Source organism: Harpia harpyja, chromosome 19 (genome assembly GCF_026419915.1).
Source record: "Harpia harpyja isolate bHarHar1 chromosome 19, bHarHar1 primary haplotype, whole genome shotgun sequence".
NCBI classification, from domain to species: domain Eukaryota; kingdom Metazoa; phylum Chordata; class Aves; order Accipitriformes; family Accipitridae; genus Harpia; species Harpia harpyja.
Genome location: NC_068958.1, coordinates 20139064 through 20160905, shown reverse-complemented (window position 1 = coordinate 20160905; position 21842 = coordinate 20139064). Strand labels below are relative to the sequence as shown.

The 21842-nt window shown below is 58.0% G+C and overlaps 1 protein-coding gene across 6 annotated transcripts in view; it reads right to left on the bottom strand.

The window, feature by feature from the left end:
- The window catches only part of ATP2B4 (ATPase plasma membrane Ca2+ transporting 4), a 54018-nt gene extending 50864 nt beyond the window's left edge, over window positions 1-3154 (bottom strand). For 5 of the 6 annotated variants that reach the window (XM_052814642.1, XM_052814635.1, XM_052814639.1 and 2 more), the window contains exon 1: window positions 3016-3154. The gene's annotated coding sequence lies outside the window, so the exon portion shown is untranslated. Of the gene's footprint in view, window positions 1-2210; window positions 2232-3015 lie in introns of those variants that run through there. The other variant, XM_052814638.1, reaches the window with a different exon arrangement.
- Between the last annotated feature and the right edge of the window lie 18688 nt (window positions 3155-21842).

The window sequence follows — 21842 nt, the reverse complement described above, 5'->3', positions numbered from 1 at the left end:
GCAAACGGGCATCGGCAGCGTGTCCCTGCTGTAGAGCTGCTGCTGCTCGGCGCTGGGCTCCTCACGTCCCCCAAAACCCCGCGGGCTCCTTCCAGCGCTGCTGCAACAGGCGTGTGCAACCACTGCGGGCAAACTCCGCTCGTGGCCCAGCGGGGGGAAGCGAGGTGGGGAGAAAGAGGAAAAAAAAAACCAAAACAAAACAAAAAAACAAACCCAAGAGAGGAGCAGGGAGCATGCAGGGAACCTGCAGCCCCTGCGAGGTGCAGGCAGGGAAGGAGCAGGCTCATCTCCCAGCGCAGGCAGCTGGGGAAGGCCTTTGGGGAAGAGAGGGAACTCCAGGCACAGCTCCACCCCGGCGCTTTCTGCTGCAAAACAATAGCAGAGAGGAGCAGCAGTCTCTCCCTGCTCTTACTCACCCTGCCCAAGGACCTGTGCCACCCTACGGCTCACCCTTCCCTGCCCCGTCCTCTGCACGGCGGGTCCCAGCTCCTCAGGCGCAAGGCTCCGTGACGCTCCAGTCGGCAGCGGCGCACGCTAACAGCGAGAGATCCTCCGTACGCCAAGCGCAGGGAATTCCCTCCATCATCATACCGAAAAAAAAAAAAAAACAAACCACCACCACCCAACAACACCTTTCAACCTCTCAAGCCTCTACCTGTAGCGCTTGAACCACCTCCCCAGCACCAGCCAGCTCCAATCCTGCAGGGAAAGAGCCAAGGCTTTGCAGAGGTCCCTGCGCGTCCCCTTGCACGAGGCTGCTCCCAGGGCAGCACCCACAGCCCCGCCGCCGGCAAGGGTGGGACGGGGATGGAGCCTGCACCCCGAGGGGCCGGGCTCTGGAGGTACGGGGAAGCCGGAGGTATGGGGAAGCTCTGTCTCGCTGCCCTGGATGCTTCCCAGCTCCGCTTGTGCCATAGCACCGTCCCGGCAACCCCTCCGCCGCGCCAGTACAGCGCCAGCCTCGGCACGCGGCAGAAAACCCACATATCCGAATCCACCGCTCCAAACAGGCTTTGGGGGTTCAAAGGGCATGTAGGTTTTGGGAGGCCTCCAAGACCACCCCGCTCCCTCCATCCAGCCTGGGAGAGCCCTCCGCTATCCGGGGGGCACTTGCAGCCACCCCTGACCCCACCACCCAGTCCACGCCATCCCGAGGGGACGGGTGGGATTCCCTGGAGAGGGTCACTCGAGGGGGCAGCCGGCAGGACACCGGCACGGAGCCGGGAAGGGAACCCCACGCCGCTGTGGGGTGGGGCTGGCGGAACGCGGGGGCGTCAGCTTCTCTCGCTCATGATTAAATAATTTAGGTGCGTTTCGGTGCTCAAGGAAGCGAAAGATTGAGGGCACTGTCTGGAGCCAGGCAGGGCGGCAGGCAGCCGGCGCAAACCCTGGAGCAGCCAACAGCAGAAGCATCGTGCCCGTTTTGGGGTGGGGGCTCAGAACGGTGTCCCCCAGCCCCAGGACAGCTCTGGACACCCCATGGGTAGCTCCGAGAACTCACCTCCACCCCAGATCGCTGCCCCTGGGTGCCGGCCAGGCTGTCAGTCCACAGCTGCCCGTCCACAGACAGAAACAGGCTGCACTGGTTTGAGATTTGCAATCCAAACCCCCACCCAACCTCAGGTCTCCAGAGATAAGAGCACAATAACCTATTGTCCCTCCTCCGCTCCCTCCCCTCTCAAGATTTCGACTTGCCTCCCGCCAAGCAGAGAGGGACCACCCAGCTCTACAACCCCCCCCACTGCCAGGGGCTCCCCTGGACCCCACGAGGGGCACGACCCCCCGGCCCCTGCCCGCCGAGCCAGGCCAGGCAGCCGGAGTGGATGCTCGGAGGCTCCGGAGCCAGGGCGCAGGCAGGGCTGGGATGCAGGCAGAGCGCTGGAGGCAGAGGCAGGAGGCGGAAGAGGCTCCTGCCTGCTGGCCATGTGGGCCACAGCCTGCCTGGTTTTCTTCTTTATATATTTATAATTTTTTTTTTCCCTTTTTTTATTTTTTTTTTTTTCCCCCACTCCTGTTTTCTGCTGTGGATTTGATCAGCTGGATTGGTGCAGGCAGGAGGGGGACGTGCCTGACCGCGGCGTGGGCAAACACCAGGCAGCCTCCCCATCCCCGGCAGCACCAGCGCTCTGCCATCCCACCCTCCATCCCACCCCTGGGTCCGGATCCGGCCCCACGCACACCCTACCCGGGTTACCCCATTCCAGACGCACCTCAACCAGCTCCGACCAGGGAGCAGCACCCCTCCTGCCCAACGGATAGGGAAAACCACCCACGCAGCACCTTCCCCGCTCTGTCCTTGGGCTGCCGCAAGGCGCTCCCCCCCACACCCCCCCTCCGCCTGCGCTGCCTCTGCCCTTCCCTCCAGCACCAGTGCCAAGCTGCAGCGTGGCCTGGGATGGATGGAAGCATCGGCCAGAAGGAGCCCGACCCACGGCGGTCGCATCCTGCACACACCCCCCCCCAACCCCTCTGCAGTGCCACAACACGCTGCCCTCCGACAACACGCGCGACCGGGAACCCCACGCCCCCCCCCCCGCCTTCAAGGGCAAGCAACAAGTTGCAGGATACGACCAGAGCGGGTTCCCACCCACCCCAGATACTGGGGAGGGGGGGTTACACGCCTCGCAGACCCCCCCCCCCCCGCACAAAAGCGGAGGGACCGTGGGCATCCCACCATCCCACCCACCTTCAGGGACCCACCCGGCTCCACGCTGCAGCAGGACCGGGCAGCTCCGGGGTAGGGGGGGGACACACGCCATGCCAAGCCCCCCCCCTCGCCCCACCTGCTGCACCTGGGTGCAGCACCCCAGTGCACACAGCGCTGCATACTGGGAGAGACTGGGGGGGGGGGGGGGGGAGCGCCGTTCCCACCGCCCCACCCGCGGCGGGGGCTTAGCCCCCGCCGCGGGTGGGGCGGTGGGAACGGCGCTCCCCCCCCCTTGCACCCCACACCGCAAAACCAAGCCCCGAAAAACACCCCCAGGACCCCCCCTCCCCCGACACACACACACTCACCGGTTCAACCCCCACGGCGCCCGGTTGGCGGCGGAGCCCCCGCGGCTGGCCATGGAGTGGGGGGGGGGGAGTGGGGGGGTGGCAAAGAAGCGGGTCCCGGAGCTAGCGGGAGAAAATGCTTGTCATGGCAACCCGTGCCGAGCCGAGCCGAGCCGAGGAGGGCTCGCCCCAGCCCGCCGGGGGAGGGGCTCTCTTAAGGTGGCGGCCCGCCCCGGCGGCTGCTTAAGGGGGACGGCGAGGAGCGGGAGGGGTCCGTACCCCCTCCCACTCCGGACAGTGTGGGGACCTACACCGGGTAGCACGGTGCATGCACCCCCAGGTAGCGCGGGGACCCCCCCTCGGCAGCACTGTGCATGGACCCCCAGGCAGTGCGGGACACCCCCCCCCCCCGTGGCACTGCAATGTGTGCCCACCTGGGCAGGGAGGTGCACGCAGCCCTAAGCAGCGGGGACCCCAAAAAGTGAGGGTATCCTCATGCATAAAGCCCTCCCCGCTCCGGGCGTGGGGAAGGCAGATGTCCAGAGCGCTGTGAACGATGGCAAAATTGGGGTTCCTCGTGGGCACTGTGGTTTTGGGGTTCCTCGTGGGCACTGTGGTTGATCACCAGGGGCTGGCGTGTGGCCATCGGGGTGTGCCCAGCCCTGCAAAATCATGGGGCACAGTCCTCTGACATCCCCTGAGAGTGACTGTCCCCTTGGATGACAGCATCACTCGGGAGGGATACGCACACTCTGCGAGCTGCAGAGGGTTCAGCATAAATAACTGCCCTTTCGCCCAGGCGGATCCGACCCTCACCCATTTTTAGAAGCAAGCAGGAGAAAAACCTTCATTGAGACGCGCCTGAAGCGTGAGAAACGCTGCGGTTGTACTGAAAGCGCAGCGTGGCATCGGTGCAGCAACGCTGGGTGTAGGCAACCTTAAATCAACGTTAATCCTGTCTCTATCCCCACGTTTGGGCACGCAACCCGGTTCAAGTTAAACCAGTGGAACATCTGTGCAGGCACAAGCCCTAATTAGTGCTTGTAACGTTTTTTTCCCCCCCTTGAGGGCCTGCACCTCAATAATTTTGCATTCCTGAGCAGTCCCAGGGCAACACGGTGCTGCAGGAGGCGGGTTACGCCAAGCGAGGCGAGCCAAGCCCTGCCGGGGAGCCCCCAGCCAACGCTTTGGGCTCTTTGCCGGGGGAATTCCTACCCGGCTTGCGGGACCACTATCCAAAACGTGTGCTGGTAAAATCGCTTCCGTTCGGCTCCCAGGGAGCGGATCTGCCCGCTCGGGTGAGCTGATCGCGGTGCAGTTTTGGTGCACGGGCAGTTTTGGTGCAAGGGCAGTTATTTGAAGTCAACCGAATGACTTCAGAGCTGCCGATGTTGGACGTAATAAAGTCTCTGCATCCTTTCAGAAGTTTGCAGCACAGAAGGCATCAACCTGCTCTTGCGCTTTGCAGCAGAGGGGAGGAAGGGGCCCGGGCTGGTAATTCCTTGCTCATCTTCAGTGGTGGGGTCCTTGGCATTTTCCTGGGGAGTTTGACAAGGTTATTCCTTCTTAATGTAAAAGACTCCAGGGCTGGAGACTCTCATGACAAGAGCAAACCTTGTATCTCAAAAAGCAAGCTCAGGCATCTTCCATTTCTTGGCTCCACGGCTTGCCCACTACAGAAAGTGGGAATAAACATGTGGCTTTTAGCTGATGCCTGGCTCCCCCTCCACCAAAATAAAAAGCAGACAGCACTGACCACATCGGGTCTAGGTGATGGCCGAACAGCTTGAAAATAGATGGCGGTGCAGGCGGCAGACAGTGCTTCCAGTGGGCTGGGATGCAAAACTGCTGTTCAGACATAATGGCCTTTTAAAACAGGTTTTCTGAGCTTGGAAGGAATCTCTGACCATCTGGATTTGGACTCCTGAAAGGAAATCAGCCTTCCTGCCTGGGGGAACCTGTTGTTAACAGGGCAATTCCTGCTCTCAGAAATGCTGAGAATTTGCAGTCTCCTTGGACTTTGGATGAAACGGGGAAAGGCAGATTTTACAGTCCGGGCACTTGCCGTTGAAGGAACTAGCCAAAATCCTTTTGAAAAACGTGCTTCCCATCCAGTGGCAGCCTGCAATTACAGAGCTGGTACTTAGCAGCTCCTGCCTGGTGTGTTTCCATTACAGCAAGAGCAACCATAAACACTGAGGCTGAAATCCCCTTCCATTTTACATTTAAGGAAAAGCACATGGAGGAAAAGTCAAAAGCCTGGCTGGAGCGGGAGCAGGACCATCACCTCTGAGCGAGCAGCCAGACCCTGCTCGCACCGATGCGTCCCCACACACCACAGCCAAGTGGGGCAGAGCAAGTGAAAAGTTCCTTCGTGGAGTATTTTGGGGTCGTACAGGCCCACGGCTGATGCTGATCTAAACCTGCTCTGAAGACTCTTCGTGTGGCCCTGCTTCCCAGGATCGTGCCTCCGCTCGCTGGTGCCACCCGTCCTGCTCCATCCCGTTCAGTCGCAGGGCCACCCGCTCTCCTGCTGTTGGGAGACACGAGGCTCCTCTGCCATCCCTGGAGGGGGGACAGGGGTGTCCCCACGCTGCTCTGCTGGGGGTACAGACGATGCTCTGCACTTCTGCACCCAGAAGAGGAGGGAGAAGGAATCAAGCCTTGAGCCAGCAAAGCTCCCCGCTCCTCTCCCACGCGGCCAGCCCCGAGCTGCAGGACGGGACCTCCCAGGATTAGCCGGGGCTCCGGCTGCTGCAGCCACGGGGGTGGCAGCAGGGACAGGCTGCTTCTCGTTTGGCTCTTGGCAGGAGCTCACAGGCGAGCTCCGAGGGAGACGCTGGATCCCGCTGGCAAGTCTCTGCAGGGCTGCTCCGCTGCTTTGTGCTTATGCCTTTGGCCTCCTCGTTCGCCTTGGATGATGGCTGGATTTTCATTTGTTCCCTTATGTTCGCCCAGAACGAGCTCCGGCCACGTGTGCGGGGCCAGCTCCGTGCCCGGCACACGGCTGCGGGGAGCACATCGACTTTCACGGCCGGGATGCGGGCAGGAGAGGTCACGCTCCGAGCTCCGGCTGCGGGAGGGATGCCCGGACCGGTGCTTCTCGCTGCTCTCCCCTCTTTGCCGACACTTTGCACTTGACGCCTGTTGCGTGCAGGCAGGGCTGTGCCAGGAGAGGAGCGGGAGCCCCATCCTAGCGCAGGAGGCATCTTCCTCCCGCACCTCTCTGCAGGCAATTTCTGCTGCTTTGGAAAAGGGGCAAAGACTCCCACAGGGACCAGCGGCATCGGAACCCACGATCAAGGACCTAAACCCTGCGGGGAGCCCTGCTGTGGTGGGAACCTCAGCTGTTATCCATAGTTTGGCACCTCTTTTCTTTTCCAAATGCTTTTCTGCTGGGTGCTCTGTAAGCAAAGCAGACAGCAGTCCCTGGCCTGAGCAGCGTCTGGCCTAAAAGAGAGCAGCAGCAACATAAAATAAATAACCCCAAAATAGAAAAGATCAATCCACCAGGTTCTTCTGTAAAAATCGGGCTTAACTGATGATTTCCCTTTAAAACCAGTATGAAACTGTAATAATTTGCCTTTAATGTCTCCCAGGCTGGGAACTTGTAGGTGGAGTTTTAGCCCAAAATGAATTGAATCAGCCAAGTTGTATCAGCCAAGTTACAAACCCATCAAAACCCAAGGCCAGATCCTGATCTCATCCCCGTGGGTATAAATCCAGCGTCGCTCCGCTGGAATCAACGGGGAAGATTTTTGTCATGGTGCCGGATAGCAGAGAGCAGGATTGGACCCCCAGGGTTTCTAATGGAAACACTGACTGACTTTTAAGCACAAGGCAGCGTCGGGTGTCTGTAAAATCTCTCTCCATTCAAGGGCTAAATATAGGGAGAGAGAGCGCCAGCGATTTGACTTTCAGTGCTCAGGGATAAATAAACCCCCGATCGCTGCTGCGGGAGAGGCTTTGGTGGAAATACCAGGGGCTGAGAGGGGGTCCCGCTGCGCCGAGGTCCCCTCCCACGGGGCAGGGCAGGGGGACCCGCAGGGTCCCCGGCGGGAGGCAGGGCTGGCCGAGATGCTCCCAGGTGATTCCCACAGCCCTGTGGGACTGGTGCAAAAGGGGTTGGGGTTTTTTGCTGCCTCTTCTTCCCCTTTTTCTCTCTCTGCTCAGCCCTGAGTGCTGCTGAGCTTCAGTGCCCATGGATGCCCGTTTGCAAGGCTCAGACTCGTGCTCAGGGCAAGGAGAGCAGCCTGGGTGCTGCCGGTGGGAAGGGTCCCATCACGGCCACACCAGTTCCCCTCTCTGCCTTTTGCCTGCTTTGCCTCACTTGGGTCTGGGCTTTCCCCTTGCTCTGGGGCAGCTCCCCATGGCTTTGCAGCCCCAGAAAAATCCCCCAGCCATGAGATTGCTAATAAACCCATTGCTATGCTATTACTAATAAGCCTCTCCTAGGCCATTTCTGCTCTCAATTACTCTAACAGCCCTGTTAATTTCTAATTAAGCAGCTACTTCATTGGGGAAGGGGGCTGGAAATAAAAAGCAAACCAGAAGAGGAGATTTGGGCCCAGTTTTGCTTTATGGATGTAATTAGGAGACAAAATTGTTCACTCACCTAAGGAATTCATCACCAAACTGCCTGTGAGCTGACAGACACGCTGTGTTTTCCCTGGGAGCCCTGTGACTGACGGTGCTTTTCCTTTCCCCACCCCTACATGTTCCCATTTGGAGCTGGAGCCACAGCAGGCTCTAAATCTATTAGTGCCTGTTATTAAACCCCTAATATTTGCAACAGCTGAGGAAGAGCCTCTGAGCTGCTGCTTCCCAAGCACCCGTGGGCAGGGTGAGGGGGAACGCCGTGTCGCAGGGATGCGATGAAGCCTCACCGGGGCTGCTGGCACGGTGGAGCTCCTTCCTTCTCCGTGGAGCACCCCACCAGAGCACCCTTTGGTTAGGGCAATGCACATGCTCCCCCCCTTGAGATCTGGGGGACCCCCGGTCCCCTCCCGAGGAAGTCGGAGGGAAATAGCTAGATCCTCAGCTCCATCTCAAAATGAACATTTTTCCCTCCAGTTCCGACCTCGTTTCATTCCTCACATCAAGGAGGAACCTTGTACTCGGTGTTTGCATCACGGTAACAGCTCTGGGACCTTAGTGGGACTGAGGAAAGTCCCTGCTGCCAGGAGTGACAACGCAGTGGGTAGTGCTGAAAGAGAGGAGAGAGAAGTGACAGCGCGGGAGAGCCGCTCTCCCATCACTCGCAAGCTGTCAGTCCGGGAGCTGGGGAGGCGGAGGAGCGCCCGGGCTCCCGAGTCCTACTTTGGTGCCTTCCTTCCAGAGATGGGGAGAAAAGCCAGGCTGGGGCCGGAGGCCAGTTCCCCAGGGCTGGAGATGCTGTTGGTCCCAGCCTGGGCGCTGTGGTACCCGGCCTGGCGATGCTGCTGCAGAGCTCACGTGGGGTTGTGGTACCAGGACGTTGGCAGGGATGGGGACAGCACAGCAAAGGCAGGGTTAACCCCAGCGGGTGCCTTTCTGGGGGGCATTTGTGCCCTCTTGCTGCCCCTCCGTAATGCTGTGGGGTCGGGACCAGCCCTCTGAGAGGAAGCTACTTCCCTCCAGCCCGGCTCGCCCCACTACTCCCCAAAAACCTGCTTTTGCAGCCCAAAGCACTGGTGAAAGGCCAGGGAGAGCAGCCGCAGGTCACCGTGCCGCATGTAGAGCCTGGGCAGGGCTGGCATTGCCCCTGCAAAACCACCCTGAGCCTGCAGACCTTCACCTCCTCCACTCGCACGTGCTTCGCTGCACAAAGTCAAGCTCCAGCATAGTATTACCAAAAAGGCTAAGCCTCCCCTAACCCTACGTTAAGGCTGCTTTTTGGGCCCCTGGGCAATATAATTAAGGGGCATCGCTGCTATTTTGCTGGTGTTGATGCCACAGGGGAAAGCTGGGGCAAGCTCAGCCCCTGCAAACACCCACCATGAGGGGGAGAGAGGTGGTGAAGGTGGGTTGAAAAAGGAAAAGATGAAAAGGTGACCTCTTCCTGAAATGGAGAAAGAGGGAGAAGAGAAAACCATAAACACTGCCAACTGCGTCCACAGGAAAACGAAAAGAAACGACTATTTTATTTGAATAATAACCATCAATAATACATTGCTAAGAAGCTGCAGATGACTGCAATTAAAAAAAGCATTGCATTCCCTGAGCAAAATCTAAATTATTCCTCACAGCTTCTCCGCTCACTGAGTTATATTAAAATGAAGCGGTTCCTGGTGTGGCATGGCTCAGCAGAGCTGGGGAGCCCGGGTGGAAGGCATAAAAGAAGAAAAAAGGCAAGGAGAAAGAAGAAGAGCCCTAATGTAGGGGGTTATAAATATTTTACAGCTGAGGAGGAGTGGGGAGCCACAGATATAGATGCAATTGCGGGTGTCCGTGGTGGGAGGGAGGAATTAATCACATAAACGGAGGAGAAACTTTTCTCGAGGAGCACATGCCCACACCCACGGCCAAAACAGTTCTGGAGGGTCCCCGGGTGCCAGGGATGGGCAGTTTCGGGTTTGCTCTGGAGGGTGCATATGTGAGTTGGATGATGACCTACCTCTGCCGGGTGCCACGGGCAGCATGCCGGGTCCGGGACAGGCACCGTCAATTCCTCGGGAAACACAAAGTGCAACTATTTACTGGGAAAACCCCAAGAAACCCCACAGGTGGGGCTGGAAATGCTCCTTGCTGGGAGTGTGCCAGCTCCTTACTGGGGCCATGCTTTACAGCCCAAGTGTTGGGCAGGGTCCTGCCTCCCGTGGCCCCCGGCCAGCGTGAACAGCCCCGTGCACGGGCTGTCTGCTGCGGGTGCTGGTCCACGGGCTCGGGCACAACCTGCCTCCACGCCGGGGCTGCGGGAACGGGGTGACCTGTGACCGGCCGAGTCACGCAGGCGTGCTGCACCCTGCAAACTCTTCTCCCAGCTGCCGGTGGGCAGGATCCTGGTGCAGGAGAGGCTGTGGCTGCCGCTGCAGCCCGGGGAGCAGGGTAACACCACCGCACCTTGCACCCTGACATTCACAAAGCCAACACGCAGAGCAAACACCAGCTGGCAACTCCTCCTATCGCTATCCAAACAGCAGCTCCGCTGTCCAAAGAGGAGCAAACAGGCCCAGGTGCTGGGCTCGCTGTACATCACACCCTCCCTCACCTCCAGCCCCTCTGCCCCTGCCCCTCCTCACCCTGGTGGGAAGGGAGCAGGGAACCAGCTCTCCAGCAACTGTGGCTGTCACTGTCACCCTCCGTGGGGACAGCAAATACTTGCCCTGAGGCAGCTTCATCTCCACCCCAGAAGAGCATCCGCAGAGCTGGAGCGAGGTCAAGGCCGTTTGTGCAGCTGGAGCCGTTCCCCCCCCCTCCACAATCTGCTCCGTCCCTGGAGCTGACCGAAGCCAGCGTGGGAGGCTGTGGCTTATCTGAAACTGCAGTGTGTGGCAGGACCCGGGGAATCGTCCCAAGGCCAAGATGTTTTCTCTTTCCCTCGCAGCAATCAGCTAGCGCTTCCCAGCCATCCCCGGCACTTCGCAGCGGCGGGGATATCCCCATCGTCTCTGCCTCCTTCCTCCGTGGGCTGAGCAGAGGGACAACCCTGCAGGCAGCACGGGACCCCCGTTCCCAGTTCGAAGCCTGGTCTCCATCTGCTGTCTGTCTGTCTGTCTTGGCATGGTCCTGGGTGCAACTGGAGCGCTGCTCAGGGCCACCGGCCCCAGCCATCTCTCCTCCCATATCCCCATCCACACTGATGATTGGAAAAGCTCAATGGCACCTGCTGGGAACCTCTGCGCCTAAGAGTGCCTCTTTAAAAATTAAAGCCTCAGTGAGAAAGAAATGAGTCATGACAGGGAGAGATGAAGCTCACGGCATCTGCAAATCGCTGAAGAAAGGAGAGCCAGCAGCAGGGCCGGGGCTGGCTGGAGCCGTGACCATCTCTGATGCACTGGGTGAAAGGATGGAGATTAAATGGAAAGCAGCCAAGGCATGGGACACCCTATGGGGCGTGCTGGGGGAGCTGGATATTTGGGTGACAGCCACTGTACAGGTGAGGGCACCTTCCCTCACCCTGTCTCATCCGTCCCCACCAAGCTGAGAGCAGAACTTTTCTCTACAGCCCTGCAGACACCAAGCCCCGGCTCAGCATCCAGGCACACCAGACTTGGAAAGACAGATCCTCCCTTTGTTTGGAAAGGTGACGGGGGTCTCCCAGCCGCCTGTCGTATAAGGCACTGCCCTGACCCGCAGCACCGGCGATGGTCAGGCTTTAAATGCCTCTCCTGGATCCCGACCAGCCATCCTCACCTGACGCTGAGCTCCACTCCCAGACACCCGTGTGAGTGAGCAGCGTGGCTGGGGCGGCACCCCAGTTGTAACACCAGGTACCCCAAAGCCGCGAGGATGCCGAAGGCTCTGCTCCCCCCAAACCAGACCCAACCTCCTGGCCACCAACGCTTTCTGCTAAGTGCAAGACCCTACAACACAGCCAGCCCTGGGAGAGGGTGCTGTGGAATTACCTTCCTCAAATCCTGAATGCCCACAAACTTAACACTGCAGTGCCTAATACACGAGCTGGAATACCTTGTGCTGCAAATATGGCACAGATGTATCTCTTCTGCAAGACGTGCATGTGTCTCACATCAGCGGTGACGCCAGCAACTTATTTCCCTGCTGACTGCTGAGATGGCTGCTCTGCTCCTCAGCTGTGACGTGTGAACCTGCCCTTAATTTCCAGTGGCACCAATACATTTTCTTCCCTCCCTTTTTTCTCTGCCAGCCCCAGTTTGCTCCATGTAGGACACGACAGGCAGTGATAAAGCACCCTCAGTGATGCTGGGACGCCCAAAGGCTGGCACATCCCAGACTCCCAAGGAGCAATTAGCTAACGGAGGCCAAGCGCTGGGCTGGCCTCACCAGTCAGCAGTGTCCCTGGCAGCTCACCGTGAACCCGGGTCATGCATGACACATCGCATACATAAAGGATGTGTATGTATGAGTCTAGAGCAGAGCTCCTAGCAAAAAAAAACCCCAGGGTTCGCTTTGGGGAGGGAAGCCAACAGGGTGTGTAGGCAGGAGGGTGAGTGAGCATCCCACCCTAAGCCTGAGCACATGCCTGCACCCCAGCTAAGGGGATATTGCAGGAGACAGGACAAGGGATGAAGCTGCATGCATCTCTGCAGGACTGGGATGCTGTGTATTTATATTTAAGGGCGGATATATCCAGGCCAGGTGTTCAGAAGCTGGGACGCAAGCCCGCAGCCAGGATGCTTGTGTGCTCGGCTGACTGGTGCAGCAGTTGCCAGGGCTGTGTGCTGTGTGGTCTGGCAGCTGTGGAGTTTTGTACACATATTTGTAAATACACTAAGCCCATGGTTTGAAGAGGAAGACACGAGCCAAGTGCCTGCAATTGTCTGCACGGGAGCATAACCTTTGGGGAGTGGAGCCTTTGAGCTCTTTACTGAGCTCAACAGAAATTGTTCTGCTCTGCCAAGCTGGAAATTGGCTGCAGATACCATCACCCAGGCATCGGGTCTGAAGAACAGACTCTCCTTTCAGTCATTAGCTGTGGGCAACACTGCAAGCAGATGGGGAGGAGGAAAATGACCAATGCAGCCCCTCGGGTCTACCACGGTGGCAGGTGTGGGCTCAGCTCTCCCCATGCAAACCCAGCCACGGGAAGAAACAAGGCAAGGCGATGTCTGCACCAGGGAGGGGAGGCAAAGATGCCAGACTCACCCCCCCATCATTTATCTTTTGTCTTGGTCCCTCCTCTGACTAATATCCTTCCTCCCGTTCGTCCTGCTCTCCTGCTTCCATCCCTGCTCGCAGCCCCAGCGATCAGCCTTTTCCTCCCACAGCCGACCTGAGCAGGGATTGGGAACATGGCTTCCAACCCAAATCCTAGAGCAAACCAAGAGGAGACAAAGCAGCCGCAGGACCGAGATGACTCCCTCTGGCAGCCCAGGAGATCAGTGTCCAGCTTTTGGACAGATCAGATGCTTTTTGTCATTCATTATCAGCTGATGAACGGCACCGCAGCGTTGGGCAATGGAGCCAGACGAAGCACAGCCTCACCGGTAGCATAATTCAAGCAATGCCTTTAAAGGGAAAGGGCTCCACGGCAGCTCTATCTGCCCACGATGACTAACTCGCTCCCTCACACACCCTCTGCTCCGGGGGCTGTGGCAGGAACTGCTATCAGAAAGCAGAAGCTGGTTCCTTCCCTCTTGCTCCCCACTAAGATTTTCCAGTGACCGGTCCTTCTGCAGCGCTAACGGAAACTTGCCCAGTCTCTGGCTGTTTCTTCTCCAGGGTGTTTGTTTGGGGTTTGTTTTTGGTCTTTTTTTTTTTTTTTCAGCTGTCTCTTAGCATCATCTGCTCTGAACTGACTGCCCTCAGAGGATGAGCATCATCTCTGGCATCGCACTATTGCCTCGAAACAGGGGACTCGCTTGGTTTTGCTTCGAGCACGGGAGACCCGTAAGGACATGCGCCTCATTCCCCTGCACCCAGCTCCGACATGGGTCATCGGGGGTCCCCAGCAAAGGGGAACCAACCCCGGGCACAGAACAACACAAAATACAGCCCACCATAACAGCAGGGACTGGCTCCAGCATAACGGGCACAGCTCTGCCGAGGACAGGCTCCAGAGATGCAGCGTTAAGAGTAGCCGGGGAGCAGGGGGGGAGATGGACGCAGCAAGCCCCCCTCCCCTGGGATTTGTTAGGGTGAGCCAGGAGCAGCAGCACGAGCTGCAGAGGAGGAGAAGCTGCCACCCGAGGGGACAGGCAGGCCTCCAGCATGCCAGCCTGAAGCACCCAAAGATCCCAAAGGGACAGACCTGTTACTCCCCCAGGTACCAGTCATAACGCGGTGGAAAATTCAGACACTCAAAACACATTTTGGTAGTCTGAAAAGCAGTTGGCAAAAGCCTCACACCCAGGTGCCGGGGAGTCTCACTCCAGCTCCCGGCAAAGCCCGACCTGCCCAGCCAGGCACCCCGCAGCTCCTGGCCACCTTCACAACTTCTCTGGCAGCAAAAGGACTCTCAGCCAGGCTGGATCCAGCCCAGCTCCTCGGCCAATGCCACCGACATGAACCACAGCAGCATCTCCAGCTCCATGACTCACCGAGCCCGCTTCCTCCAGTGTACTAACTCAGTCTTAATCAACTCCTCAGTTATTAAAAAGCCCCACAGACTGTAATCCCCAGTCCATGCTCAACTAGAGGCAACCAACAGCCAAAGAGATCTCCTAGTGCTCGTTCCCCAAATCTGTTCCTAATTAGGAGTGGACTTACCCCTGCAATTAATTGCTGGAGTCATTCATTAGTGACTAGGTATCACAGATGATCTGTTTGGAAAAGGAGGCAGCAGAGTGGCTAATCAGTTCATAACGAATTGGGAGTGTCACAACCGTGGTAAAGCCTCTGTACCTGGCCAGGGGACAGCAGAAGCTGGAGGTTTCCAGCAGAAAGCTCCTGGCTTTGGGACAAGCGGGGTTGGGGGTTTTTCGCATGGCTCTGGGAATGCTGCAGAGATGATGCTCAGGATGCTGCCAGCCCCAGGGGCTGTCACTGCAGACCAAGGAGCTGCTGGAGGAGCTGCACCCAGCATGACGCAGAGCCAGTGTCCCAGCTTACCCCAGCCCCGCATCCCTGGCCGCCCGCTCCTCGTCACCACGTCCAAGCCCCGAGGGGAGTTGGGACTGAAACAATCCTTCCAAAGCAATTACTCTGAACTAGCTGGTTTGACTCATCTCCAGGTATCAGCAAGCCTTCTGGAGAGCGCTCTGCCCAGGGCCAGCGCTGGGGTGCAGGAACCCCACTTTCTCCCTGGCTTCCCACCGGACACAGGGTTTTCCCCTGTGCTGTGAGCGCTCCGCAGACCTGGAAAATCAGCAGGGTCAGCTCACGTAACCCGCCATCGGGCAAGGACAGGGAATGTCCCCCATCATGTGGCATCACCAGCCTTGCAGGAGACAGCAGAGTGACACAGACGGGGTGTAAGGAGAGCACAAGCCCTTGCCTAACCCCTTCTTAAGGTAGGTTAAGGTCTTCCGTGCCTCAGTTTCCCCAGCTCCCCCCACCCTCCTCTCCCTCACCGCAGGGTGCATAAAGCACGGGAAGCCTGTTGGCTGCAGTCACCACTGAAAGCATTGCGTGCTATTATTAGCTTTAAGGGAAGTGAAAGTGTTTCTGTGCCTCAGCATTTAATTTTCCCTCCTAATACAATCTGCACGGAAACAAATTAACCCCCCTACACCCAGACTCACCCAGGAAATCACCAGCCTACAGGTGAAACAGCTGCAGGGCCATTCCCTCGGACTGGGGAGCAGCAGCTCAAGGCTCCCAGCAGGTTGAGGCTGCAGTTACAGCTGGTTTTCAGCAGTTTTACCATAATCAGGCTGTTTCGGTGATGCACAAGCTCCATGCTCCCTCCACCACTGGCAGGTCACCGCGAGGGGCCGGAGCCCTTGGTGCCTTCACGACCGAAGCAGCTCCATGGTTTCTCAAATGAAGATGCTTAGGGAAAAAAAAAAAAAGTGTTAAGTGACAGAGGAGTTGAGCTGCGTTCTGGGCTAATGGCTGGTGAAATGACATTAAAAATGGAGCAAAGCAAGCCCTGGAAGGTAGATGAATGTAAACAGCAAGAGAAACTGGGACGCAACTTCTAAGCAGGAATAGCTGTTTATTGCTGGTTGACAGGGGAAGCTTGGCTGACTCACGCTGGGGACAGCCAACTGGTTCCAGCTCTCCTGGGGACTGGTTTGACTCAAGGCTGAGTGACCGACGATCAGTCCCCCAGTGATGGGCTCTGTGACAAGGACCTGGTGGCTCTTGGCCCTGCTCTTAGTGAGGACAGATTTCTGCATAAGGCAGCAGTTCCAAGCCTGGCCAGCCTCACAAAACTGCATTTCCCCCAGCAGCTCATCAACATCCACATGCTTTCTGGCCACCATGAGCCAGGATGGGGCTGAGCCGATCACCCCGGGGGCAGATGGGCTCTGTAGTCCATCACCAAGTCTTTAGGGGAGCTCCAAAGGAGGGTTATTTGCTGCTTCTGTCTGGCAGCTGATAAGGCAGCTGAGGACAGTGAGGATACCCTGGAGAAAGCTTGGGAGAGCACTTGGACAGGGAAGCAGTGTCGCCTAAATGTCCCCTTCAGCCCCAAGCCAGCACCTGGGCAGGCAGATGGGGGACAAGTGAGATGGATAAATAGGTGCTGCAAGGACAGCAATGAATAATGAAGGCAGTTGGGCATAAGACAGACAGAAGTGGGCAGAGTGATGGATGTTGAGGGACAGAGAGACAAGTGCACGGCCGGACAGAGAGCTGCATGGCCAGAAAGGCGGCGGGTGCAGGGTCTGTGGATGGAAGGGAGAAGGATGGGCAGAGGCAGCGTGCAAGGTGCACGCGTACTTGTGCTGCCTCTGAAGGAGAGCCACCTGATGAATAATAATAATGAATTATGATAATGAATAAGCATTCAGGCTCAGCCGTGCTTTCATGCCAGGCTCATAGGGCTGAGGGAACCAGGTCTGCTGCAACCCTGCCTGCCCGCTGCCTTCCCTGGCCTGGTGCCTCAGCCAGCCCGGAGGCCACCAGGACATTAACCCGCTTTTCCATCAGCGGCTGCCGGCCACGTCAGCCAGCTTTTAATTAGACCGAGCACTTCCGAGCATCCCCCGCAGCCCATTTGAGAAGATCCGGGGGCTGGCAGAGCCCAGCCTTATGGCCAGAGCCTGCACTCAGGCAAAGGCAGCGCTCGGGACTCATTGCAGCTCCGTGCCAGGTCTCCGGCGGAGCTCCGCGCTCTGCCTGCCATTCGTGCACCCCCAAACCTGCCCCGTCCCCCTTCAGAGGTTATCCTCTAACAACTGCTGCCTTACCAGTGCTTCCGAGCGTTTGCTGCTCTCCCCGCCCCGAGCTGGGACAGTGCCACGACCTGCCGCTGGCTGTCAGAGGAGCCAAGCTGCGAGGAAATCTGGTGCATCTCCCAAAGCCTCCGCTCCCAGAGCCCTGTCATTATGGGTATTTCGCTTTCCTTCACTTTAATTTGCAGCCTCTGTGGTTGCGGAGCTGTGCTCCTCCCAGGAGCAGCAGGTCCCTGGGAGACGGGGGGAAGGCACCCACCCTGCCAATGCATGGACCCTGCTGATACAGAGCATCCATCCCTCAACCCCCTCTGCAAACAGGACCCCCCCAACTATTTTCTGTGGCACAGGGCCACCCGTGCCCAGCCCCATGCGCCTCTCAGGGGAACTTGGCAGCAGGTGCCCGCTCCTCACCGACTAATCCTGCTCCCTGCCACCGGCCAAGGGTTGACGGGAATAAACACATCCACGAGCCCGCTCACGACATGCCTTTCCATAAGGGGAGCGAACCTGCCGGCACCGCACGCTGCTGGCGGAGGTGCCGCGCAATCCCGGCTTGCTTCCAGGCCAGCAGGTCACCGGGTGCTTCTGCAGAGCCTGAAGCCTGGTGTCTGCTGGGCACCCCTTGGCAGGGTGCTGGGGGTGAGAGCCCACCCGCAGCCCCCACCCTCCCAAACCACGACCACCCCCGGCAGCATATCACCTGCAGTCAGCGCAGCACCTCTGCTCGCTACCCCTGAATCCAGCAGCAAAGACTGACCTGCTGGTCACAGCACTGTGTGAGCTGAATGCAAAGAGGCCGTTAAATAAATTAATTAACGAGAGTGTTAATTAGAGAGGAGAAGGCTCTGGGAGAGCAAGGGGGAGGGAGAGGAGCTGGCTGACCTGAGCACCCCGCAGCAGAAGGGCAGTCCTGTCTGGGGGACCCCTTCATGGGTTGTTCTTGCTGCAGTGGGGCCATGGAGGGGACACGGTGGGGACTCAGCGGGGGGTGGCTGGGACCCCTGGGTGCCACAGTGGGTTCCAGGTGCTGCCTTACCCATCAACAGGGATGCCCCTGCAAAGATAGTGTTCCAAGCATCACTTCCAATAACCGTCTGTTTTCCCATCCTGCTACGGAGACGCCTCCTTATATAAACCCTGTTAAGTAGGACGGCCTTTTATATCTCTTTCTGCCATCGCTCCTGGTGGCTGTGGAGGCTCCAGGCCTCCGAGCCATCTCCGCTGCCTGCTTGGCTACCGAGGAGAAAAGCGATTAGAGTGTGTGTGGCTGGGCTACCCTCACACCCAGCCCCATACCACAGCCGTGCCAGCGCTGGAAGGGACTTCACCCAGCCCAGGCGCCGGCCACTGGTGCCGTCTGGGTGCATCCAACACTGTGTCGGGTCCTGGAGGGCCCTGGGATGGCTTCAAGCCGGCACCAAGGGATGGGGAATTAACTGAAGTGGCTGAATTCATGCAATGCCCTCCCCGGGGCAGGGGCTGTTGTAGCAGAGCAGATGGAAGGGGTGAGCATGAGATGGTGGCACCACCACACTCAGATGCCTTTTGACCCCCCCATGCTCAGCAAGGAGGGCCCCGTCACCAGGGCAGTCCCCTGCCCAAGCCAGCAGCTGCCCACAGGACCACGATATCCCCTAATTCACAATCCTTTATGGTTCCCTCTGGCCAGAGCATCCTCTCCTCGCTGCCCTCTCTGTGCCTCCCTGCTGCCTTTTCTCCAGCCCTGTCAGACATCTAAAACGACGGCTTTAACAAGGGTAAATTTTTGATGAACAAGCTATTAAATATTTGTGGCCATCGCATGAGCTTTCAATTATTCAGCGTGAAAGTGCAGGCAAGGTGTAGGGAGCTCTGGCAGCAGTGTCCTGGGCTGCTGTGCTCTCCCTGTGGCAGCGGTGGCCGTGTGGGACATGGGATGCTCTGGGGAGCCTGGGCAGAGCCAGCTAGAGACCCTCCACCCTGCACTGCACGGAAAAGCCTCCAGGGATGAAGCTGCTTCACTGGCAAAATAATTTTAATTCCCATGAAAAACTCTCCCAGGGAGCAAGAGGCCACTCGAGCTGGGTGAAGCCTCACTGGGATGGAGGCAATGCTGTGACATCTCTCTGCAAACTTAAATTTGCTGCCTGGTTTCCATGCTTGCATGTTTTCTGCTGCTGCTTGGATTTGCTGCTTGGGCCATGGAGTTGCTCCCAGCAGCACAGCTCTGGGCTCGTGGTGTGTCCTCATTCCCAAGGCTTGCTTTGAGTGGGATCTGTGGGGACACCAGGAGCTGGGACACCGATCCCGCCACTCCCGAGGCTGGACAAGGTGAAGATTTCCATTGCTCCCATCTCTGGGCCAGTCCCACAGAGCTGGTGGGCTGGGCAGGGGTCTGAACTGTCAACAGGGAGAGGACAGACATCCCTGCTCATCTCCTGCCTGGGGGAGGTTTGGGAAAGGCAGGAAAAGCAGTGACGTGCCGGACACTCATCACATGCTCTGGATGCCCAAGGCTGTGGTTACATGGGCTACACCTCATCAGGGCACTGCCCAAAGTCATCTCTGTCCCTCTGGCTCCTTTCTCCCCCGGTGGGACAGGGCACGGTGCGACACGCATGCGGCCGGCCAGTGTTGCCCACCGGGAGAGCACCGGGCAGCTCCCTAAGGAGAGTACGTCGGGCCATCCCTGGGATGCCAGCAGCTCTGCTGGGTTCCCAGCTGACGATCAAACCCTAAGCATTGTTTGAATCAGAATCACATTCTCAAATGCCATCGTTTCCCACAAAAGAGCGTTGCGGAGCTGTGACCAGCTCAAGCCTGGGAACACTCCAGCGCTGCATTGTTTGCAGAGGCAGGGGCATCCCGTCCTGCCTTGGGCATGCTCCAGCTTGGGTGTTTCTTATTTCCCTACTGAAGCTGCTGCTTGCATTTTATTCCCGTTGTATGCAGCAACACCACTGAAGGATATTTAACAGCTCCCGGGTCTCACCCCTCCTCTGCCTGCTTCCAGCTTTCGGCAGAAGGATGTCAGCATCCATGGGGAGTACCAGGGAGGTGCAGAGCATCCTCAATCACCCCAATCCTTGCTGCAGCCCACGGTCCTGGGAAGAGCTGCTGCTACTGCAAGTTTGGCTGCATTATTGAGGGAGCTCATTATTGCATTGGGGCTCCATCAGGGTGCTGGTTCATGAGCCGACACTGGGTGCACGGATGCCACCCAAACCTGCACCCCGCTGAACTTGGGTGCCTGCTGTCGCGGGGCTGCTCCTGCTCGGTGCTTCGCAGTCGGGCAGTCCTGGAACATACCTGGGGGAAGCAGCCAAGAGGCATAAACTCCTTGCTGAGCCTCTGCCAGCCAGAGGAGTGGCAATTAAAACAAAATGATTAATCACAAACAGTGAGTGGCTATAAAACATTCCAGTAATAGGAGTGAGAGTGGGGTAAGCAGCTCAGGAGCTGAAGAAGCTCCCAGCTGTAGTAGGGGAGCAGTGCTGTGTTTCCAGCAGGGTTTAGGAGATGAGTGCTGCTCCTGCCGAGGGCAGGGACGGTCCCCGGTTGCTCACAAAGTGCTGAGTTCCCTTTCGGCTTCAGAGAGAGACGAGCTACTTGGCTGGAGATATCCCCTTGGCCAGGAGACGGCAATGCTCGCTGGGCTGGATGCTCTTTGCTATGGCGTCCACGACATTGCTGTCTGCTCGTGACGGGGCTGCTCTCGTTTGGCTGGGGCGAGGGGGAAGGCCAAGGGCAGGATTTGCCCAGGGTCTGGTTTCCACCCATAGCGGATGCTTGGGCAGGGCGTATTTTGGATTGCCTTTCCCCAAGCATCACGTTGGCTGCATCCACCCCCAAGCTGCATCCCTCTTTGTGGTCTGCTCAGAGCCCAGGGGAGCATCCAGAGCTTCACCCCAATGCTGCACTCCATCATCCCCACCCGTGATGGGGAAGGCAGGGACACGGACAGGGGTGTAGTGCAAATAAATAACCAGGGGATCACAAAGGGGAGGACTGGCCCCATGCAGCTGGATCACAATGGAGACCAGAAGCGAGGCACTCTCCCCCTCCTCGGGACAGATTCGGGTTGCATTTACTCCAGCGTGTTGTGTGTGTGTCTCTGTGCGCAGGCATGGGAGGGCTGGCAGCGCAGAGACTAAGCGTCCTGCAGGGCGCTCACGCCTGCAGTCAGGTGTGCAAACTTTCTTCCCTTTGAAGAAAGGAAACCCAAGGATCAGCTGGGCTCTTTCATTGCTATGGCAACCCTAAAACATTTGTCAGAGATAATTGCTGAGAGGCCAGATCCTGATCTACTGTGGGAACAACACTGCGGCAGGTTGCTTTCTGCCCAACTGCTCCTCTTGTCTTTGAAACCTGCATCTTCTGAGCATCGCCATCCCAGTGCAGCTGGGCTGGAAACCGCAAGCAAAGGCCAAGGACGCCTTCCCTGTCCCCGACACGCTCCTGTCCCTGGGAGGTGCTGGAGGGCTGGGGCAGGGCTCCAGAGGGAGAGGGATGCTCTTTCCATTTGATACATTGGCTTAATATGAGGGGCATCCATTCTCCCCAAGAGCCTGCCCGCAGCAATTGAGCTGCCTCGCCGTGGTGGAAAGGAGAATCCATTTCCAATGCTTTATTATTCTTATTAATAATAATTTAAAAAATTGACTTATAATGGTAGTGCTGACCTTGGCACAAAGTGCGTGCTGGGACTCAGCATCGGTTGGGGTAAATGGGGTTTTTGGATTAATCTCAAGTCATTAACTCCTCCCAGCCAGTCATTAATCCCCAGGAAATGTCCTGTGACTTGGATCATTGCTGCTTAATTAATACAAGCTCCCATCCTCGGGAGCCCGGGGCCAAATCCTGAAGTCATTCTGTGCAAAGCTTCCCCTTGGCTGCAGGAGCTGCTCCCCAAGCCCGCGGTGGCTGTGGTGCCAGCAAAACCCGAGCCAATACTGAGGCATG